Below are 14,788 nucleotides of genomic sequence, written 5' to 3'. Positions count from 1 at the left end.
CGTCAAGATGGAATCCAAAATTCCACTCGTTACCAGGGCCGCGCAGAGAAAAATAAAACGCGAATTAACTTGTTGTTGTTACATACTTTATTTGTGATGTAATATCTGTTTTTAAGGTAAGATTTATGATATATTTTTTTAATAAATCTAATCTTTTAGTAGTGGTCGAAAAATATTTTTATAAATCTTACACAATATTAAAAAAAAAACAGTCGTGTTCAGATCCAGCCATCTTTTTTGAAGACTATTATTACTTACCTCGCATATTTTATCCATTATCATTAAGTTGTTTACGTCCAACGTAATTTCGTTTAGTTTTTCTATTATAAATGACGTTAATCCAACGCCAGTTGTATTTATAATTGAACAGAAGGCTAGGAAATGCTCCCTTGTTTCCAAATTTCTAGTTTCCATGTTAAAATTGGCAAATCTTATTATCATACTATTTTGCTTTACGTGTGAAACGTCAGGAGTACAATCCAGTATTATAGAAAAATATTTATTAATTCGACATAAATTTAAAATAAAGTGTTGAATTTATATACCGAGTATGAAAATTAATTATTTGATTTTATCAAGGTATGTCAGCATATAATTGAAATCATAAGACATAAACACAATCAAATACGTTCTTTTGATTCTCTAAGTAATTTATGTAAACTAAAACTCAAGGAAACTTCAAACGTAAATATTATTGGCATAACTTACTTTATAGAAGAGCTTATCACTACCTTAGAGGCCGCAACCCACTTACAAACCTGGTGTTATAATTGTCCATGGGCGGCTGGTAACATTTAAACAAGGGATATAACCGTTTGTTTATTTATTAACTTCTTAGACCTCGACTGATTTGCTGTTTATAATTTAACAGCTATTAATATAAACCATGCTACATTATGGAAGACTTTAGCAATGTGACGATACATGACGAAGCGTCATGTATTCGTATACGTCAATACACGCTAATAACGCACAATACACAGTACTTTACATTAACTTCCTTTACCCAGTAGATTTTTGGTGAAACAAGTTAAAAATACAACTTACTTACAGAATCGTCACATCTTAATTCTTTTGTCAAACAAACACATAAATTCGTGATAATTAACTTTGCTCTAATTTTTTTTTTGTATTGTCAAAGGTGTGAGTGAACTGACAAGAATTCAACTATTTATTATAAGTGTCTGTAATATTTTTAACTATACAGGTATTTTTTAATATTTTTTTTATGTACTAGCAGGCAAACGGGCAAGAGGCTCACCTGATGTGAAGCGATACCGCCGCCCATGGACACTCACATTGCCAGAAGGCTTGCAAGTTGCCGGCCTTTTAAAAATTGGTACGCTCTTTTCTTGAAGGACCCTAAGTCGAATTGGTTCGGAAATACTTCAGTGGGCAGTGGGCATATTCTATGGCTTGTTACTCCTAATTAATTCTGTTTATTTATTTCCTTTTTTTTTAAATTTCTTCTGTCGAGACAAGCTCGGAATTTAAGGGTCCAATTAGTTATTGAAAATCCCAGATGGGATTATTATAATAAGAACTGCTCACTTGACGAAAATTATGGCGAAATTTCAATTTTTTATTGTAATCTTTGCAAAAAGGAACTAAAAGATACGCAAGGAATAATAAAAATATCTTCGAACAGATAAAATTTGGGAAAAAAGAGATGACGCCCACCAGAATCCTAGGAACATGGAAAGAAAGGGATAGAGAAGTAGGACTGGAAAATAGTGGCGAGGGTAAGACAAGTAGAAATAATATAATCCTAAATATGTATACAAGCTATTTTTATTATTATGTTATAACAACAGTTCCCTCCAACATTTTAACCGCGCCCAAATAAAACACAAAGCTATGTAAAAAATATATATTTTCAAGCACTTTTATGTAGAGGTCTCACGTTTCTGTGATTCTGAAGGCACTTGACTGTACAAAACTTGTATGAGTCATACTCAAAGGGCACTTTTGGTAGATTCGAAGCACAGAGGAAACATCTTGGCACCTCAACTTTGACCTGTTAAAAAAACCTAAGTCTATCATCATATTTAAGACAAAAAATACGCTAAGAAAAGCGATAAACCACAATTGTTTTTTTAATGTACAATGTAAACTCCATGTAACGTCCCTATATTTAACAACGTAAAGCGTCGAAAACAATTGGCTTTGGTTGGTTTAGCTTGTCTTCAATACAATGATACACTACATAGCATTACGCCTACTCCCAATAACGACCTTTATTATCCTAGCCCGCAATAAATTCGACTGTCGTCATCATGCATACGAACTTTCTAAGAAATTCGTTCTTTTGTTTACAAATTTGGATTGCTTGCATGTTTAGACTGTGGTTGACCAAGACTAAAAAGTATGAGTCATGTATTATCTATACGTTTATCTTCTCTCGATTTATCGACCACTTTGTAACGCCATAAATTTACCTAATAATTGGCTTATTGGCGATAACAAACTTAGTTAGGCCTTGGGTAACAATACTTTAAAACAGATAATGCCAGTGTGTCAAATTAACTAATGCAAACTATAAAAAAAAATAACTCAATGGCGCTACAACCTTTTCTTTTTTTAGGTCTGGGCCTCAGATTTCTGTATCTGTTTCATGATCATTTGTTAATCTAATAGGCAAGAAGGTGATCAGCCTTCTGTGCCTGGATCGGACTTATTGGGTCTTAGGTAAGCCGGTTTCCTCACGATGTTTTCCTTCACCGTTCGAGCTAATGTTTAATGCGCACATAGAAAGAAAATCCATTGCTGCACAGCCGGGGATCGAACCTACGACCTCATGGATGAGAGTCGAACGCTGAAGCCGCTAGGCCAACACTGCTCTTAATTCAAACCATAGATGGCGCAATTATCAGTAATGGTCATATTAATAATGAGTGTTTATTCAAAAATTAAGCAATCGCAATTAATCTAAAACATTCAAGGTGCCAGATAAATTTGTTTTCAAATTATTTGCAGATTAGCTATTCCCTAATTTTTGGCCTGGTCTTCATGAAATAGTTGGTCGTCGTGGGTCATGTCGTAATTAATTTACCTATCTAGCTACGACATTGAGGACACAAGGTCGTGTATTGATATAGGTCACACGTTCAAATCCGGATCGAAGGACCGAAATGTATACTTTGACAGATGACAGATTTTACTTAAGAATTCCATTCGCGTGAAACAGAATTCTAATCATGTACCTTATACAGTAAGTTATAAAACTAAGATAATCTAGGCAAACAGAAACGTAGGTTTGTACTTACAATATCAAGAAACAAAAGAAAAAAATATCCAAATACCTTCTGGGCGTCCGTTAAATGTAAGAAGTGATAAGTCTTATTCTTCTCCACTTGTTTCTCTTTCTCTCTTAATCTCTTCGCGCGTTTCTGTTGTAACTTCTTCTCTTTCTCAATCTCTAACATTTCAGGTGTTAACGGACCCGGTATTTGTGACGTTAAGGAATGTTATATTTTTATAATACATAACGAATAACAGCATGCGCTACCTCGATCAAATAGCAAATTATAAAATAATTGTATAAGAATTATTCGAAAAGATTGAACTCCAATGAAAAGATAGAATTTCACTAACAGAACTCATGAATTTATTCAAAATATAATTAATGAACTCTAACGAAGAACGAGTTTTTTAACATTATAGTAGATATACCATAAAAAGTAATAAAGCGAAATCTTGTCAAGCGATCTTTAAGCTCATATTTTCCCAAGATCCGCCCTTGAAAATCTCAGGAATTATTATAGTCCATTGAAAAAAATGTTTATTACGGAAAATAAGATACAGGTATAAGTTATTGATAACTTTTGTACTTGAATCGCAAGATATGTTTAGATTTGTACAAGAAATTACCTTCTTTGATCTCAGACTGACTTATCTTTTTCACCGCTCTAGAATTGTCCATGAAAATATTATGAATTTAATGAAGCGCTTCGACCATTTTGTTAAACAATCAAAACATTATAATACCTTATTGTAATTATATTTTTCGGGATATTGAGCCTGGAACATTCTGAATGCGACTCGAGTATCGTGATGGGGTGTCGCTGCGTATGGAGTTTGAAGCTGATGATTCTTTATACATGGGTCTCCACCGGCTGTCAGGATTTGACTAAAAGATTTTTGATACAAAATAAAAACTATAAAGATATTAATTACTAATCAAAACTTAAAGTACAAGTAATTTTTTACATGTAGGTTACATTATTGATCAGTATTGCCCTCTTTTAGGACGTGACGTCTCATTCGTGAATTTTTCAATCTGTACGATTAACACTTCATCAGAGTAAAGACAAACACCGTGTGAAAACCGGCAAGTCTCACAACCCGAAAATCTACATGTCAGGCACAGAAGGTTGACAAACTATTTGTCTACAAAAGGAAAATTTACAAAATGTTCAATCTGGGGCTAATCGTCACTTATCAAAAAAACTTTCTAAATTTGTTTGCCAGTAAACAAATCAAAAAAATAAAACTTTTGTTTTCTTTACTTTAATTTTAATTAAATTTCCTTCCGTCCGTAGTCCATAGACGAAAACCAGTGAATTGATAAGAAATAAATTAATATATCCTTTTATTAAAATATAAAATTTGCCTCAGAAAATCGACCAGCTAGATAACTTACGTAACGTGGCAGCCTTATGAAGGGCTGTGTTGCCATCAGTCGGATGTTGAGTGTTACACGCCTCTTCTAAATCACCTTCCCAAGTCTCAATTATTGTCTCGACTGAATTCTGTTCATTGCCAGATATTTCTTTCCACATCTGAAATTAAAATATGTATTTAAGTGTTACAAATACTCATCAAGTTTTTTCGTTAAAGAGTTACGTGCATTTTATAACAGACTGAGTAAAAGAAAAAAATGAGAATTATATTTTTTGTTTGGCATCTCTTTAAGTGAGGGAGACAATTTGACTATGGTAAAACACAGTACAGGTAATAATTGTGTAATTTATTTTTAGAAAATGGCGAGCCATCCGGCGATGGAGCCGATGGATGCTCGTGAGTACTACTTATTACTAGTTGGAACTGAATTCGGGTATATATTAATTATTTCCCGCTGTGATTCATCTTGGTACTATGTATTTGCTTGTTGTTCCCACAGTAATGTATATGCATGCTCCTTTCACCATTCCTATTGCTGCTAGGGATGGTGATAGGATGCATTTGTTTTTGTATTTTTATGTATATTTTTTATTATATTACAGTTAAGAAGGTATTGGGAGACTGGATCCCAAGCTAGTTAAGAACCTGTGATATGGATAACCAGGCTTCTATTACACAGTAAAGTCATACTGAGTCATAACAACAAAACAGTCAACTAGATTACTACAGAAATAAGGTTAACTGAAAATAATTTATAATATATACGATTAATTTATTTTTGGATTTGTGTGCGTGTATGTTAGGATGTGTTAGTGTGTATGTGAGAGGGTGTGAGTGTAGTGTGTGTGAGAGGGAGTGGGAGTCTGTGTATTAGTGTGTATGTGTGTAAGTGCATATGTGTGGGTACGTAAAGAGGCATGATTTTATGGTTTCTTACAAGCATTTTGGAGAAAAGAATGACCAAATCAACTTGAGAACTGGGAGTAAATCTTAATTTAATGAAATTTTTGACGTATTAATATTTTATTGAACTTTATCAATATTAAACACGTTCAAAATTTTATGCAAGATATATCAGAAAATTTAGACATCGCTTCCCGCTTTGTACCCATAATATTCATAAATGTATGTAAATGTAAAGAATATACTTTGTAAGTTATTGCAAACCTTTTTAACATTTGCTGGTATTTTAACTACAACTTTTTTCAGCTTCTAGTAGTTGGGATTCCCGGCGACTGCCTCACATCAAAGTTCCCCAAAAACGTAAAAATCATGGTTGGCCAAACCTAAAAAAAAAAGTTTGTACTCTACCCCCACTAAACAGGCCGTGTGGAGTCGAATGCACTCACTCCTGTCGTGATATCTCTAACCGTTCCAGAGATAGCTTTCCCAAAACCCTTGCTAATTACTTACTAATCACCACCTTATCAGCTACGAATGCATCGTTATCTACCGGGCCATAGATCGATGTTGCTACATTCACTAACCCGATCTATGGCTCTAACCTAACCTACGGGTCTAAGCAAACAACAATAAATATACCTAAGCTACATTAACACCATTATCTACAATAAAATTAGATGTAAGGGTTACATATTTAAATAAAACATTTTTATTCCAGGTATTATTCTTTTATGTATATGTCCATTATATTTCTATACAAATTTACTAGCACCGTATCATTGTTCTCTGAGTCACATGTAAAATTTCTAAGGAAGTCTTCTAATCTCATCCCCCTGAACTTGTAATATATGTATACCAAACAGTACTCTCCGCACACCGCCGATCGGTAATCCTGAACCGTAAGGCTATTGTATCTCCACATGCAACAATTCCTCCTTAAAAATCCTTCTATTGCTTCAATAGGTTTACGTCCAAACGAATCAAAGTATTCCCCAACTCTTTCAACGTTTATATGAATAGCCACCCAATGAGACCCCGGCTGTGAATCAGGGTCAAGATTGCATATGATAAGTGCTGGCACCTGAGCATACATCGGCAATCGATTTGAAGGATATACGTTGCTCTGGAGGCTGGGATGTATTCTACGATGACTCATTTGCACTTCTAGCGTGTTCATACTTTAATACGCGTTTACTCCCCTACTCTTTCACTCTTTTACTGACTACATTTATTACTATTGTTACGAGCTAGGGGATCGGATAGAAAATGCCGTAGATTTCTTCAAGGGTTTATTTCTTGAAAAATCAATGAGGAATTTATGGGCACAAAATTAATTGCAGAGATTCACTAATAACACACAAAAACACAGTCACTAAATACTTCACTTATGCACACTTCACACAGTACTTTATCACTTGTATTCACTTTATTCGCACTTTATCGTTTCGGTGTTTCTCTTTTGTTATCGCATTCAAAACTAAAGGCGACTAGTCGCGTTTCGGCTCGCTTATATATCCCTGGGAATAATTCTAAACAATATTCGAGAACTTTCTAGGCGGGCTTGCTACTGAGTAGCGATTGCACAATTCTAGAACGTCCGCACTCTTTGTCTCTTTCGCACGTTGCTCCGTCCTTGTCAAAGTTCTGATCTTCTCTCTCTCTCTCTCGTATCATTTCGTCCTTGTCTCACACCTAGAAAGTTCGGTCTAGAATATTCCTTCATCAAAGGGGTATAACTAGGCCTGAAAACGCCTGAAAACGGGTCTCCTGAAAACTGCACCACTCGACTACACATGTTCTGAAACCGACTGAAAGGAAAACTAGGGTAACATTATTGAAAATTAAAATTTTCTAATATGTGATTGACCCTCTCCTGAAACGGTCAGAAATCATATTACAGCTTGCTGAAAAGTTCTCTAACTAGTGGAAAAATCTAGAAACATGGCAGTCGACCCGTCTTCGTAACACTACCCCCTCCTTAGACATGCTCGTCCCGAGCATCATTACCTTCTTTACAGGAGGCCATTATCTTTTCCCATCGAGATCTAGTCTGCGGATCCTTAACAGCTGCACAAGCTCTACATTTCTTGATCCAGTCGTCTACATCTGCACGATAATGTATCCAATAAAACATTTCCTTAACCTTCATAAGAGTCCGTTTTACTCCTAAATGTCCACTAGACAAGTCACTATGACACATTTCTAATATGTCGCGAACCTTGAATCTTGGCACAACGAACTGCAAATGATCGCCTTGAGCATTTTTCAATTTGCGACATAACACTCCATTATGTAGAACTAAATTATCCCATTCAGCCCAGTAACTCTTAGTAGTGGTACTTGTTGTTGCAACTTTACTCCATTGTGGCTTGACAGCTGAAGATTTCATCCAATCCAGAATTGGTTTAATGTCGGAATCTTGTTGTTGCTGTTCCTGAATTAATTTCCCACACCAATCTGTAGTTATGGTGTCTGTCCGTAGTATCCTCACGTGGTAATTTACCATTCCATCCTGTTCGTTAACTTTTTCGCTCGGTCTTTGAGACACATCATCTGAACTCCTTCTTAGCTCTCTTTCATGGGTAGATAACATGTCAGAAAATTTCTTTAACTGTCCCTCTGCCTTTGATAGAAGTATTGACAGGGCTTCCTTATAGTTATCCAGAACTGTTCGAACTGCGTTCCACTCTTGTTGATTACTAGCCTGTCCGTCCACATTGATTACTCTACAGGCGTCATAACCACTTTCTGAAGAGTTGCCTTTAAAGCAAACTTCCTGTTCTCCACACTTGAACATCCCTTTTTCCAGATCTATTTTACATTTATAATACTTCATGAAGTCTAATCCCATTATGCAGTCATCTACTATGTCGGCAAGAACAACCTTGTGTCTGTATAAACTTCCACCAATCTTGAAGGTTGCGATACCTTCTCCCCGGTCGGTTATGCGCTGACCTGTTGCCGTCACAAGCTGTACAATTCCTCTAGAAGGGCTTTTATAAAATGTCTTCAAAAGCTGGTATCTGATCACTGTTCGTGAAGCTCCGGTATCAAGTGTCAGATCACACTTAGTGCCATTGACTTCTCCTTCTATGACTAAGGTATTCCTACGTCTAACCTTCACATCACCTCGGAAGTCTTTCTTAGGGCACGAAAACCTCATGTGCCCTACTTCCCTACAGATATAACAGGTTGGCCCTCGTTGACCATTAGCTTTTTCTGTGATAGCCCTAATGCGGTAAGGTTGAGGGTCTTTCCGAAACGCCTCCACCTCCAACGCATGGGCGAGAGCATCCTTAAGTTCCTTATGGTGACCAAGGTTCACAGCCATTCGAATTTTACGGTCTCGAATACCGTCGACAAAAGCTTGAACCAACATCTTGTCTGCAACATCTGGTGAGGATGCGTAGGCCTTCCTTACCAGCTTCTCTATTTCAAGTCCCCATTTTTGCAAACTTTCATTTGCCTGTTGTATTCTATCCTTCAATTGCGCCCTATAAACGTGCTCTAAATGTGCGTCTCCATACCGTGATTCCAGGGCATCTAGCAGTTGCTTCAACGTCACCTTACCTTTCTTGGTATCTAATATGGAGAGGGCTTCGTCTCGCAGTCCCAGAATAAGGGCGGTAACAGCTTGATCGTCAGTCCACCCGTTTGACTCTGCTACATTCTCAAACTGCAGCTTGTACGCGCCCCAAGAAGATGTACCATCAAAGGGAGGCACTTTCAGATATCCAGGTGGTGCAACAGTCGTGACAACACCAGTGGTCTTCAGGCATTGGATTTCATTTTCTATTCCAAGGATACGTTTATCCTGCTTGGATAGCTTACAATCCATATCAGATTCCAAATTCTCGATTTTTTTATCTACCTGTACTTTCAGGTCACAAAGTTTTTCTCCGATACGGCGAGCCTGTTCCTCCATCATCTGATGAGCCTGCTCCTCTTGACGTCGTGCCTTCTCCTCTATCATGCGACGTGTCTGAGCCTGTTCTTCCATCACTTGGCGTGTATGTTCTTCTTGACGGCGTGCCTGGTCTTCCATTATTTGTCGTGCCTGTTCTTCTTGACGGCGTGTCTGTTCTTCAATCATTTGGCGTGTCTGTTCTTCTTGACGGCGTGCCTGTTCTTCCATCATTAGTCTTGTCTGTTCTTCCTGACGGCGTGCCTGTTCTTCCTGACGGCGTGCCTGGTCTTCCATCATTTGCTGCAGATTTATGCATCCCGCTCAACAAGCGACAGGGAGATTAAAAAATATTAAAAAATATATATATATCCCGTATTGAAAAAAATCGTTGGAGCTTCGACCGTTAGCCTCAGATTTTGGTATTTACATAATATTATATTTCCAGGTTGTATTGATCATGAAAGCCACGGCATTAACTTCAGCAGAGATGCCACAGATCTTCATGTATCTTGCTCTGACGCCACTTATTGGTGTCGTTCTGTGTGTGCCAATCAGAGCCTGCGTCAACGCTTTTAAAATCTATAAATCACAAAATGTTCAAAAGATAACTTATTAGTTTTGTAAATAAAATAAAATATATGAAAACACATGACCGTATTTTATTATACCACAGGTGATACTTCAAATAGCCTATAGTGATACCTATAATCAAAGGCTATGGTTATAAATAAAACAAATCAATGGCGCTACCACCTTTTTTGTTCTGGGCCTCAGATTTATGTATCTATTTCATGATAATGAGTAAATTGAAAAGGTAAGTAGGTGATCAGCCTTCTGTGCCTGAAGTACGCCTTTGACTTTTTGGGTCTAAGGCAAGTCGTTTTCCTCACGATGTTTTTCATCACCGTTCGAGCTAATGTTAAATGCGCACATTAAAAGAAAATCCATTGGTGCACAGCCGGGGATCGAACCTACGACCGCAGGGATGAGCGTCGCGCGCTAAAGCCACAAGGACAACACTGCTATGGTTATAAACAACTCCTTAATCTCAGCCACTCAGGCCTTGAAGCCAGTCAGCGGTTTGACTCGCCATGGCCTTCCTTCCTCCACAACCTCAATATATAAGGAACCTTGGGCTGGCTACGAAACCTGAAGTCACTGATGCTATAGGGAGTTACAAAACATTGCTGCTTACTATAAAACTTCCAATAGGGATCTCAACATTGAGCTTATTAAAATAAATATATGAAAATTGGGTTAAACGCCGTAAGCCGCGTCTTATAATGATGCTTTTTGCATGGACCTACGCTCTGGTGTCCTTGGTACGCAACTCCCAATTTCTTCAATTAAAATGACGATATTAAAAGTATATACAATTAGCAAACTGGATATAAACATCTATAATATTTTTGAAACTCGTTCGAGATGGACTTAGAAGTTAAACAATAAATAGACGCAGAATGATATGATTGTAACTTTGTGAAACAAACCATCTAGTGACGTACCTTTGCTTAAGAAGCTCAAGGTATCTTTTCCCTGTATATATATTTAAGGAATGTCCTTATTCCTTTACAAAAACATAAATATTTCTAAGTCCATTATCGAGTAGAGATGGAGAGATGTAAACATTCAAAGATCTTACTACTAATGTTTTTAAAAATCGACATAATGTACTTACTTTTAAAAAAAATTATATTCTATTAATCGTTATTTACGAGAAAAATTATATTTAGTATGAATTTAATAATGTAACGATGTACTTATAATAATATCTGCTACTTTGAATGGTCCAGTGAATAGGCGATCTCGCTCTTACAACTTGATTACTAAGATCGATGATGATTGATGGGTTTTACAACAGTCTGCCAAGTTACCGTAACCTTGTTATTCGTGCTCTTAATGAGGTTTAAGTTTTCATTTAGTTTGGGTTATTATTGTTATTTTGTTGTTTTAAGTTTTTTAATTTATTGTGTTTGTTTGTTTTTATTTTCTCCATTAATAGATAACTTATATTCTAATATAATTTATGTGTGTCAAATTTGTGATGTCATATTTTTTTGTATTTTTTAAGGCTTGCACATTGTTTTTGAACGTGTAAATAAGTAAATAAAATAATATAAGAATTTACTTGATATGACTCACGATGTAATTGTAACTTCTAGTCGTCTTCTAGTTAGTATAATAATTTTCAAGCCATTTTCAGGCGGTTGTAAGGAACATTTCGGAATAACGTCTCTGAATAGTCGAACAAACGGAAAAACAAAAGGTCTTTTACAATGTAAACAACTGATTTTTGCTTTGGACAGGAAAAACTACAAATAAATAGCTACCGTTTATGTATTACTTATTGCTTTTTCGAAAATATTGTTCAAAAATGTGTTTTTTCGCTGTGGACCACTGTTTTTGGATTTGGATAACTTACCAATACACATAATGTTGAATAAAAATTATTTCTCTAAATTAATTGAATAAAATATATTCTCTAACTATCCCAAAGCATAACCTGATTATGGTCTACATTTGTATTATCTATGGTTCGTTAATTGTCAAAACCGGTGAATCATTTTTCTGCAGAGCCTGTAACCGAGCTGTCATAATTAGATTGACAATATTCATTAGAAATTTCGCGCTAATTTTATTCTCTGGGACCGTTTTGAGTAGGCATGTGACGTATGTTCGGAATTTTTCGATTTCCTGCTCTTCGAAAAAAAAAATTATGTATAAACTCATATGTAAACATATCTTCATTGTGTCAACTATGCTTCCAATAATATAAATTAAAGTACTGGAACTATAATCTATTTAAATAATAATATCTTTGATTTAGTATTTATTTATTTATTAACACTTCATTGCATACAGAAATATAACACAGTTGATATAATGGAATGAAGAGGGCAACTGGCGGCCTTATCGCTTTCGAGCGATCTCTTCCAGGCAACAACTGTGAGAAAAAAATTACTACGCTAACGTAAGAAAATTAATAAGACGTCGAAGGATACTGGAGGCATCGTACGTACATCGTATGAAATGCTTATGTAATTTGGCCATATAGAACGGATGAATGAGAAATGGTTTACAATCTGGATATACAATGGAACTGGATAGTGAAGTCGGTCAGGTGAGTAGACTTTGTCAGTAAAAGAGAAAGGAAAACGTTCCCAGAACTGATGAGCCTGCATGTTAATTGGCATGAAGGTGGATGAAGTGAGAGGTATGTCAGGACTATAGCAATTAAAGATCCGTGCTCTCTGCTCAATAGTGCCCTTATATGGTCACTCTGGAAGCATTTCGTTCAAATATTAAGTAATTCTTACCTCTTGTCCTATATCCGGCGGATCAATTTCCTTATTTCTTTCACCCACTTCTCTGTCTATATTTGATGTAAATTAATTTTTGTATTCATAATCAACGTCACAATTTCCATTTGTAGCTTTGAACTCGCTGCCCTAGGTACACCTTGAAATTTTGTACCGGATTGAAACAGATTTAAACAGAAGATTTATCTATTATTCCTACAGCTAACTAAAATTATACATAACTATATGTAACATACACTAAAAATAAAGCCAACAAAGTTCAAAGTTAACATAGAATACAAGATATACTTAATGTTTTACTAAATGAAAATTGAAAATAGTATTATTTAATTTAATTAGTATTATTCTTGTTTACATTTATTACTGGTATCACATCGCCCTACAATTGTGAAGACTTATTTAGGAAAATAAAATTTATATAAAAAATATTCTTAAAACTAACATTCAGAACTTATACCTTTCAGTAATCCTGTGATATATTTTCCAAAGTTTCAATTTCCACATCGTCCTTACTTTGGTTTTTATTCGGTTCAATATACTTAACGTCATCTCTAGGTTGCACTACAATGAAGAAGAATAAACAAACTCTAAAAACCTTAGAGGCATCGAATATATACCAAAATAAATAATATATTAATTTAAATAAAACAAAAAAATCGTATTGATTGACTTGACTTAATTTCAACAAGAGATTTGGAATTGGATTTGATTGCAATTTAATTAAATATAAGGAAAAGAGAGAAACATTGTTAGTTGTTTCCATGATTTTATCAATGAAAATGTGGAAACCACATTTCTACTTTTAATAAGTTTTAAATAACGCAAGCATCTAGTTCATGTTTATGTTGATATTTTGATGTGGATGAACGTCAAGATTACATCTGAGAGTGATTTTAAGTAACATCAATAGAAATAAATTACCTCGGAGATTTTAGAATGTTTTTCTTCCAAATGTTTGTACAGTGCATCCCGCCTAAGCCGTTCATCACACATGGAGCATTTGGCCTTATTATGAGGTTGCTTATCAAAGAAACCCCACCCCACAGCTCGTTATCTGGATCCAATACAATTGATTCTTCATCTTCACTCCAGAGTTGGTTTCTGAAATTACCAGATATCTTTGGTTTACTTGAGCACACAGTTAAATGTATATTCTTTAATAGATATTAATGCCTTAGTATTTACTACAAAATTACATTAAGATTTGTTCCCATTGACCACTTCTAGTTGGATCATAGAAATATCAAATCGAAAATTCCTCTATGAAACAATACCACAATGTAATACACTACGTAGTAGTTTAATTTAAACTGTTTTAAAACAGTTGGATAAATACATTATAGCAGAATATGTATGACAATTGACGTGGTATTGATGAAGAGAATTATTGTATTCATAATCAACGTCACAATTTCCATTTGTAGCTTTGAACTCGCTGCCCTTGGTAAATTAAATTAAATTGGCTTACGTTGCTCGTTTCAATGGTACCTGCCACGCAATGCTTTCGTTGCTTTCTCACGGCTCCCGGCTGGTGCAATGCAACTGCCGTGTCGACGCGAAAAATCTGGAAAAGTCGGCAAATGCGCTTAAATTTAACTGCCTTAAAAGTACGGAATTAGATACCTATTTAGTTCTTACGAACTATTGGACGAAATACTTAGACATATAAATATATATATATAAATATGTAAAAAATAATAATGTATATCTCCGTGTCTTTAGTATCTAATTGAATGTTAAATAACAAAATCAAAAGATGAAAACTACACTAAAAATAATACCAATTTTTTCCTACATGTAGGTACCCAAAGGTAGGTACAAATAATTTTAACCAATTACTTAACCTCACTACTTTAAAAGATTAGAAAATAAAATACTTATTTGCACAAATAATTAAATTAAGGACACAGTTCGAGAACACAAAAGAAAATGACAAGTAACTTAACTTTTGGTTAAATCTCTCGATGTGGCAGTTTAGCTGCACTGCACTGCTCGATTGATTAATTCTTGATTAATATACTACTTCTTCTTTGTT

The 14,788-nt window shown here is 35.3% G+C and overlaps 1 long non-coding RNA gene across 1 annotated transcript; it reads right to left on the bottom strand.

The window, feature by feature from the left end:
* Positions 1-12,826: 12,826 nt before the first annotated feature.
* LOC123718307 lies at positions 12,827-13,848 on the bottom strand. Its single transcript, XR_006754986.1, has 3 exons — positions 13,675-13,848; positions 13,211-13,314; positions 12,827-12,892 (listed from the first exon to the last, which is right to left on the bottom strand). It is a non-coding gene; the product is annotated as an uncharacterized LOC123718307 (long non-coding RNA).
* Positions 13,849-14,788: the final 940 nt, after the last annotated feature.

The sequence above is a fragment of the Pieris brassicae genome, chromosome W (assembly GCF_905147105.1).
Source record: "Pieris brassicae chromosome W, ilPieBrab1.1, whole genome shotgun sequence".
Classification (NCBI taxonomy): Eukaryota; Metazoa; Arthropoda; class Insecta; order Lepidoptera; family Pieridae; genus Pieris; species Pieris brassicae.
Note: the sequence above shows the minus strand (reverse complement) of the source record. Positions and strands in the feature narration are given on the sequence as shown.